At 38.8% G+C, this 8,657-nt stretch overlaps 1 long non-coding RNA gene across 1 annotated transcript; it reads right to left on the bottom strand.

Moving 5' to 3' along the window:
• Positions 1-719: 719 nt before the first annotated feature.
• Positions 720-7,732, bottom strand: LOC148685100 (uncharacterized). The gene is made up of 2 exons (XR_015951112.1): positions 3,234-7,732; positions 720-2,276 (listed from the first exon to the last, which is right to left on the bottom strand). It is a non-coding gene; the product is annotated as an uncharacterized LOC148685100 (long non-coding RNA).
• Positions 7,733-8,657: the final 925 nt, after the last annotated feature.

Here is an 8,657-nt window from a genome sequence, read left to right as displayed (position 1 = left end):
ATATGAATATTCTTCGCCCAGCTGTGCAGCATGAAGGTCACTCCTTGCAAGGCCCTTTCCACCTGGCCTAGGGGGCGAGGCCCAGACTCACCCAGCCCTACTGAAAAGGTTCCTCATGAGGCTGGAGGAACATCGGCCAGCTATTATTCTATTGATTTATTGATTTAATATGCTGCAAACCGCTTTGAGATTTTTATTTTTATTAAAAAATATGAAGCAGTATAAAAATTTTAAAATTAAATAAATAATGCTTAAACTTTTCTCACAGTGTAAGGCACAGTGAAGTGTGTTGTGGTGACTGACTTGAGTATGGTGGCTTAATTGTTTGTGGATTGTAATCTATGATTTTTCTCAGGATACCTCTATTCTCAAACAATATGCCACCCCCTCATAAGTGTCTAGAAGTAAAGTCTTCAAAGTGGCAGGGGAGGTTGCTGAGGGATGTATGGGCTTCAAGAAGATCTCTTCTAAAAGCAGATTGTCAATGATTTTTGCCTTTCCAGAATACAAATGGTAAATATGTGAAACACAGAGAGAAATCAATTGCTTCTTTTTCTTTTTAAGTGAAATTTTGAGCATTTTAAAACCATTACAATTAGGGCCAGTGTTGCTTGATGGACTCAAAGAGATCAATGCATAAATATTGCTTCATGATGTAAGGTGACATTGCAGTTCATGTCAGATCATTCAGATGAGTACTGAGAAGTTAGCCCCACTGATTTCATTGTGGTAAGTTTAACATGGTGGTTTATGTCAAATGCATTGTGGAAATATTATCTCTATGAACACACACATACAGGAACACACACATATACACAGCTTCCCTCTGCAAACCAGCTTTAATGTGTGTGCGACTGTACTCCATTGAGATTCACTGTAGAATCAAATACACCACAGACTATACCGGTACAGTAGTTCCTTTCCCCCACCTAGATGGGTGAGAACCAGCTTGACTTTAGATTAGGCAAATTTGGCTTTCAGGGATCAAATGTACATACTGGGCATCTGTGTCTAAGTCTTGTGTAGCTCTAGCCTAATTCTAGTTAGCGGTTGAGAACTTTGACTATTTAATTTTGAGCTTTCATATCATTGGGGCAGGCGGGGGTCGGGGTCCTGCAGAGGTACTGCCTTTGAGGGATGTTCAGGATTGGTAATTCTGCTTAGTTGTCACAAATATATGTGAGGCTGGACTGCTGCAATGTGACAATGGGTTCAATAAAAGAGTGCCAACGTCTTCACATTAAACTGAAAGTGGGCGTCTGCAGAATGACAGAATTCTTGCTGAGGTCTGGGTTTCTAAGGATTGTCACAAAGCTGCAGCCTTTTGAGTTTTTTTCAAAATTGCTCTAAAATTAAGACTAGGCAGGAAGTGGGAGAAAAGAATACAGGCCTATACATTTTTGGAACTTAGTACAAAATCTTTCAGGGCAAATAATGGATGCTGACAGTGCAAAGGCATTATTTGGTGCTGTTTGAAATTTGCCTGTCCTTGTTTTCCCACTTTGTGTCTCGGGGAGTTGAAAGCTATGAAAAGGCAATTACATTTGCTGAATGATTAGTGGGAGATGTGACATTTGTGTATGTCGAAAATGTTTAACTGCATTAACCTTTGCAAAATTTACACTGACACCTTTAAAATTATACATCTTGTGCGCCACTTGAAAAAATCTGAAATGCCCTCCAATGTAAAGCTTATTTACATTTGTTTTTTTACAAAATAAATGGCCCTCATATTTGAATAGAGTTTTGCCAGAAAGTTGAGAGTGCTGAAGCAAGGAAAGTCAAGTGCATGAAGGTGCTTGGTTGCCTCCCAATTGGAAAAGTGAAGTTGAAAAGCAAACAAAACCCTCACAGAATGCAAATTGCAAGAAGACGACAAGTTCAAATACAAAATGCATAAGGTATTTAAGTCTCAAGGAACCAGCTTGCTAACTTTTATACTTTACTTAAAAAAAATACACAGGATGTCAGTAGATTTTCAAAATGTTTTCCCCAAATATATTCAAAGTGCAAACAGGCAATTAAAATGCTCTATGCCACTCTTCTTTTCATTGCCACTTCCCCCAGCATGCTCAGTTTCTGCTGGGACTGCTCACCTAACCAGGTTTCTTTCTTCTCTAAAAAGTCTTCCTCATTGGCATCAGTGTGAATGCTCAGCTGATTCAACTCCATGCCTCTTGTGCTTCACTCCACTGAAATCTGATTTGTTATGAGACAGACTCCGGTGGAATGAAGGACAACAGAATCCATGGAACTTTCTTTGTGTCCCTTGGTGACTGGTGCAAACAAACATGTCATGAGAAAAAGTCAGTAGCAGACACAGGAAACAACATTAAAGGCAGTATTTGTACAGCTCTTCCCCCCTCAACCTGACACTCCCTAGGTGTTTTAGATGGAAACTCCCATCAACCTGGCCAGTGATCATGGATAATGCACATTCCTGCCCAAGGCTTCTGAAGGGCAGCAAGCTGGGGAAGATTTGTATCAGGCCCCCTTATTGTTTACTTAATATACTTTATGCTTGGATACTCCCTCCCCCCCCCCGCCCCATTGCAAACTATTCCTCCAGTACAGCATCTTTTTGTTTAGCACACAGGGACATTGAAGGGGATTTGTTTTTCTCTGTATCCTCATCCTCTTTAGATTTATCCTTTTGTCATGAACTCAATCAGCAGGCAAGAAATTTTGAAGCACTTAAAGGATTATCCGTATGCTATCTTTGCAGCAGAGATCATTACAATATCTCTGGGAAAGCTTGAGGTTATTATTCATTTGTTGGACTTGTCGTCTAGTTTTGCGGATCAGATGCTTCACATCTGTGCATTTGTCCTCACACTTATAATAATTCAGAAATACCAACTTTTGAAATGGATGAACATCTGCAGGCAAATAGTTAGATAACACTTAGTATAAACAAGCCCCCAGCAAAACTTAATGGTTTATTTCTAATCTTGCCTGGAATCTTTTCTCTCTTAGGGTAAATTCAGGTGGTTTATGTTTTCACACTACTGTACCTCATTTTCAGTCACAATAGGTAGGGATCCACATGGACATCAGTTGCCTAAAGGGTCTAGCATGTAATGGATCCTGTTACTTCTGTATTTTCAACAAGCTACCAAAATGTTGCACAAGAATTCAGTGTACAATGTAAAAGACATGTGACACAATCTTATGCAAACATAGTGATATGGACAGAAGTATTGGGATAGTTATGGATTGAAAGCAACACCTACTTTATTGTTTTCACAATCTGCTATTGTGGCAGATAATTTGTTACACCTGGGACACGGGTTGGTTTTGTTTTGTGGATGTGCCTGAGGAACCCACTGGAGATAAAACTGCTGTTTTATTACACCCTGCGGAAATACAGAAGAAAATGTGGATATGACCCCAAAGATCTTACAGGGAAAAGTAATCAAAGGAAGAAAATTCATGAACAATGGAACATTCAAAGTTTTCACAGACTTAGAAGGGTAATTCATACAGTGAAGTCGAAAATGGCGCTATTCAAATGAATTTCAAAGAGAGCAAATCATCATTTTCATCCTTTGTGGGAAGACGAGCTTGCTTTATTTCGCAGCTTGTTGACTTAATTGTGGAAACTTTTATTTAACATTCACTCTCGGATGTTGAATAGCAGCTTCCATCTAAAGGTGCATCTTTATTGATTTTCCAAATAGTACAAATAAAAGAATAAAAAAGCCCAAGAAAGGGTGGGACCAAAAAAAGTGCATGAAAAAAACGAGTTAAAATAAATGTCAGAAAAATCACCATGAAGAAAGAAATAATAATTTCTAATTTACATAGGAGGAAAAAGAAAACCTTATGTCTAAGAATACCTTAACTAACCTTTTATAATTCCCAATCATTGATTTAACAGTCCAGTCCTCTATATTTTTTTGTTTAATTTCATAAAAATGATATACCACTTGATTGTAAAAACAACAACCCTCAAAGCAGTTTTCTTAGAGGTGAGCCTCACTGAATTTAATGGGATTTGCTCCTAAGTCCATAGGATTGCCGTCCAATTTACATCCACAAGCTAGTAAAAATGTAAAAATGTGATGCTCCTACCATTTCATAGAGGTCAAGCTGAGAAGCAGAGAAAACAAACTCGAATGTACTATAGAGCATAGGACAGAGTTCATATTTCCTAAACCTCAAGGAAATTGCATCAACATCATCTTTCTTTCACACCCTATGCACGTTTACTTCCAAGTATATGTGTATAGGATTGGGTTCTTTTTAAATGTTTCCAAATAATGTTCCTTATTGTAGTGTCTAATAAATGGGTCCAAGATCTATGAAGCCAATTTAAGCCCTATACTGAGTTCCTTCTTAAATTTTTAAATCATTAAACTTGGCATTTACTTAGAAATACTGTACATCCCTAGCGAGACATAATTCTGAGTATAGTTGGATAGGATTGAGTTGCAAAAATGTTTAGAAAAGTAGCTTTGGTAGAAACAGATTGTCTTGTGAATATTCCCCTGCAGAGATAATGAGATCTTGTGATAGTGAGCAAAGATTCTAAATTCCGAGTTACTAAACCACAGAAGTGCTGATACAGGTATTCAAAATGCTTGAAGGCTTTTCTTTTAATGTACAGACCTGCTTTTGCAAGTCCTCTCCCTTGGGTATGTTAAGACTTGTTTGGAGGTTTTGGGGAACTTCTTAAGAACAAAAGGAACCTGTCTGCTGAAATTCCTCCCTGCAAACCTGACTTCTTTGTAATGCATTTTCATTAGGCATGTTTCTACGGGTCTTGGGTGAGATCAGCCCCCAAACTCTCAGCTTGCTTCCCAAAGCGTTAACCCTTTCCAGTGCCAAGCCTTTAGGGTGCTTGAAACTTGAATAGAATGGAAAAAACAAGCTGAGGACATTAGGAATGCTCCCAGCCAATAACTACCTAATAAGTAAACTGCAGGTTACCAAAGTGATAATGGCTAAAGAATATGATGGGTGTTGTGGCGATGTGATGAAGCACATTCCACAGAAGGAGCTGACATCCAAAATTCCTTTTGGCAGGATCATTAAACAAGTGTACTAAACCATACCTGTTTGATAGACCTTAATCGGAGCTGTGTTAGACAATCTAGCAATAGTTTCCAAGAGAGTTTTGAAAAGAGATGGTAAAGAACTATTACTATATACATTGTCATCCAAATTTCAAATCAAATTCTATTGGAAAGGTCTGAGTGAACTTAAATACTGTCCTCTGAATGATCTTCAGTGTTTCCTGTGCACATTAATGCAAGCTATATCCTAATTTATTAGGCAGAGCTACCATATGCTCAAAGAAAGGAAGACAGCTTTCTTCCCAAAAGCTGTCTTCTGTGCTCAGAGAGGACAATATTTCATGTGCTGAACTTTCAGTGATTTCCATGTGTCTGAAATCAGTGCTACAGATACATATTCTCCTGATGAGAGGCTTCTCCTGTGACATCCCCCTAAAATAAGCCCCATAAGGTTGTCCATTTCCTTGTAGAAATGAATGCATGGAGGGGTAAAGCAGTGTTTGCTACCTGACCCCAACCTCTAATTGTTATGTGTTCAAGGTACCATTCACACAAAAGCATATGCTCCTATCAAAGAGATGTTTGACATTGGTGGTTGCAAACTGTCCTTCACTGGAGGATTTTAAGCCATCTGGCTTGGATGCTTTAGATTCCTGCATTGCACGGGGTCAGACTAGAAGACCCTTGGGGTCCCTTCCAACTCTACGATTCTATGATTCATATACCCAAACATGTGTAGGCATTCTACTTGTAAACTATACCCTCAATTTTTGCAGCTGATGCATCAAGCATAGAAAATGAATGTATGCTTAGGTGTGTGTGTGTGTGTGTGTGTGTGTGTGTGTGTGTGTGTGTGTGTATGTATATATATAACCAATACATGTTTAGGTTCCTATGAACATGGGCTTCTTGGGAATATAAGGGGTGGGCTAGCAGTCCACAACCTCAACCTACAACCTGCAATCTCAACCTCCCTCCATTCATTTATATAATGGAATGAATGCTTGAAAGGGTCCATGCATTATACATCAAGCCAAGTCATTGGAATACCAAGCTTTTCATTTGAAAATCTTTGTACCTTTTTTAAATTATCATTTTGAGGTGCTTCCGGCACAAATTGGACTGCCTTTCTTGGAGATTTCTAAGCAGAGGTTGGATGGCCACCTGCCATGTATTATTTAGTTGAGATTCCTACACCCCAGGGGGTTGGACTAGATGACCCTTGGGGTCCTTTCCAACTCTACAACTCATTGATTCTTTGATTCTAACCTGATTCATGTGGCTGGCTTTGAAGAGCCCAGAGTGGTTATTCAAACCATTCTTGGTTTTATGCAGCTTTCTGAAAGATCAATTCCCCAAAACTTTAACCTCCTTTCCTTTTCATTATATGATGCTGTGGGAATAGCATATGAGCACTTGGGGGAAGAGAGCAGGGGAGGGGGTCAGGATCTCCCCACACAGATAAAGACATTCTGCCAGTTATTTTTTCTGCTTACATTCCAACATCAATGAAAACAGCAATTTATCCCTGTTGAAATTCAAGGTACTTTATAATCCTAGACAAATAAATATGAATTTAAAACCTTGGGTCTTTTTAAGGAGAGAATATTAACAAGACTGGTGGTCAGTTGATACTGCTGTAGTTCATACTGCTTTGACTTTCTCATAGCCATTATCTCTTCACAGAATCTTGGGCACTTTAGGGGGGGGGGATTCCCTGCCTCCTGCCACCATCCCAGCTACATATGGAATGTGCTGAAAATCTTTCTTAAGGGTGAAATCCTGGGTCATTCAGGCCAAGTCTCTTTACAGTAAAGGTTTTGTGAGTGTACCCAAAATGAAAATTAAGGAGAAAATGGACACATGCACAGATGCTTGACACAGTACATTGCCTTCAATGAAATTTGGAATTTGGCTGTTGGGGTACATCTAGATGAGCACCATAAAGGAATGTGTATATACAAAATAAATTAGCATGTTCTTCTCTGAATTAAAACGGGACTGCACAGATTCCTAAAGGTAAAATGCAACAGTTTTGACATTCTGCATTCCGTATTCTTTTTCTTCCTGCCCCTAATTTCCTGTTATACTTTCTGCAGCTTCAACATGTTTACTCGAAAATACACCTCTCCTTTTTAACAGGGCTTACTTCCAATTAAGTATATACAGGATTTGAGACATAGTGTATCCTTTCTAGTCCTGTCTCTGCAGTAACATAGCTCCCTACTCTGTCCTTTCCTTAACTATCAGCAAATGTTTGTATTAAAGGATATTCATCATCAACAACAACAACAAAAGAATATAATTGTACTGTATAGTAACTCACCTGTATTTTGATCAGTTTTGAATAGTTCCAGGCCTGTGGCACCTCGGCTTTTACTTTAAGCCATTACAAAAAGAAACAAACAAAAAACAAAAAAACGAATCAAGAGAAAGAAAAAGGAAGAGAAAATATAATATAAATTACCTTTTGTTTTTTTTAAAAAAAGTTGCTCTGAAAAAAGCAAAATAAAAATAGAAGAGAATAGATTTCAATCAAGGTTATATTGTTCATACAGATAGGCAGGAAAAATGGAAGAGAAATCAATTGAGCACTGAAAAAGAAATGAAAAAGAAAGCAATAAACTCATGTTAAAAGTATTTTAAAAACAATACAACAAGCAGCACAGATATAGGACTAAATGTCTGCCCATTCAAGGTGGTGCCCATCAGTGTGAGTCTTTATTTGTCTTATGCATCAGGAGGGTTCCAGTTACCTAAATAACTTAACCAATAGGGAATGGAATCTCTCTACCTGGTTCCACCCACCCAGAACCTCACCCTCCAGGGATAAGTGCACCTTTGCATATCTGTTAGCAAACCTCACTTTCCCCCTACACTCCATACCTTTTTAAAGTAAAGCCAAACCTGCAGAAAAGTGGCTCTCAAAGTGGATCCTTTTGAGAGCCTGCAAATGCAAGCTGACTGTCTCCAGTAAAGTTGGGGGTCTTTTTTCAGTCTGAGATTTTGTTATTAGAGAGGAAATTGCGGTGTTAGTGAGGATTTCTCTCCCATTTATCTGCAACACGTTTACTCCTTCTTTTGTGACAGAATTTCTTGGACCCATGAACACAAAGTTGGTGCCTTTCAGATGCTGTAGGACTATTTTTATTTTTATTTATCACATTTATATACCACCTTCTTTTCCAAGGAACTCAAGGTGGTATACACTGAAACCCAGTCACCCAGTGAGCTTCTTGGCCATGTAGTGATTTGAACCCTTGTGTCTCAGGTCCTAGTCTGACAGTCTTAACCAATGCACCACAAAGGAGTACAATTCTGACTGGAGTTCAAGAGCATCTCAAGGTCACATGTTGGCTATGCCGGTTTACATTACTATCATACAAACCTACAATAGTTATTTCAGGTGTGTCCTTGACTATAGCTCTCAAGAAGGAGCCAGCATGTGGTACAGTGGATGGAGTGTTATGTTGGGATGTGGAAGTTCAGGTTCAAACTCCCGCTCAGCTACAAACCACAGCCTTGAGTACATAGCACCTTAAGGGTTGTTGTGGGAATTTATTGTAACTTGCCATTGGGGCAAGATGGCAAAGGAGTCTAAATATCACAATTGCATGAAGACAAAATAAGACAAGTGAT

Source organism: Zootoca vivipara, chromosome 7, assembly GCF_965207765.1.
Source record: "Zootoca vivipara chromosome 7, rZooViv2.hap1.1, whole genome shotgun sequence".
Lineage (NCBI taxonomy): Eukaryota > Metazoa > Chordata > Lepidosauria > Squamata > Lacertidae > Zootoca > Zootoca vivipara.
The sequence above is the reverse complement of the archived record's forward strand: the minus strand, read 5'-3'. Positions and strand labels throughout refer to the sequence as shown.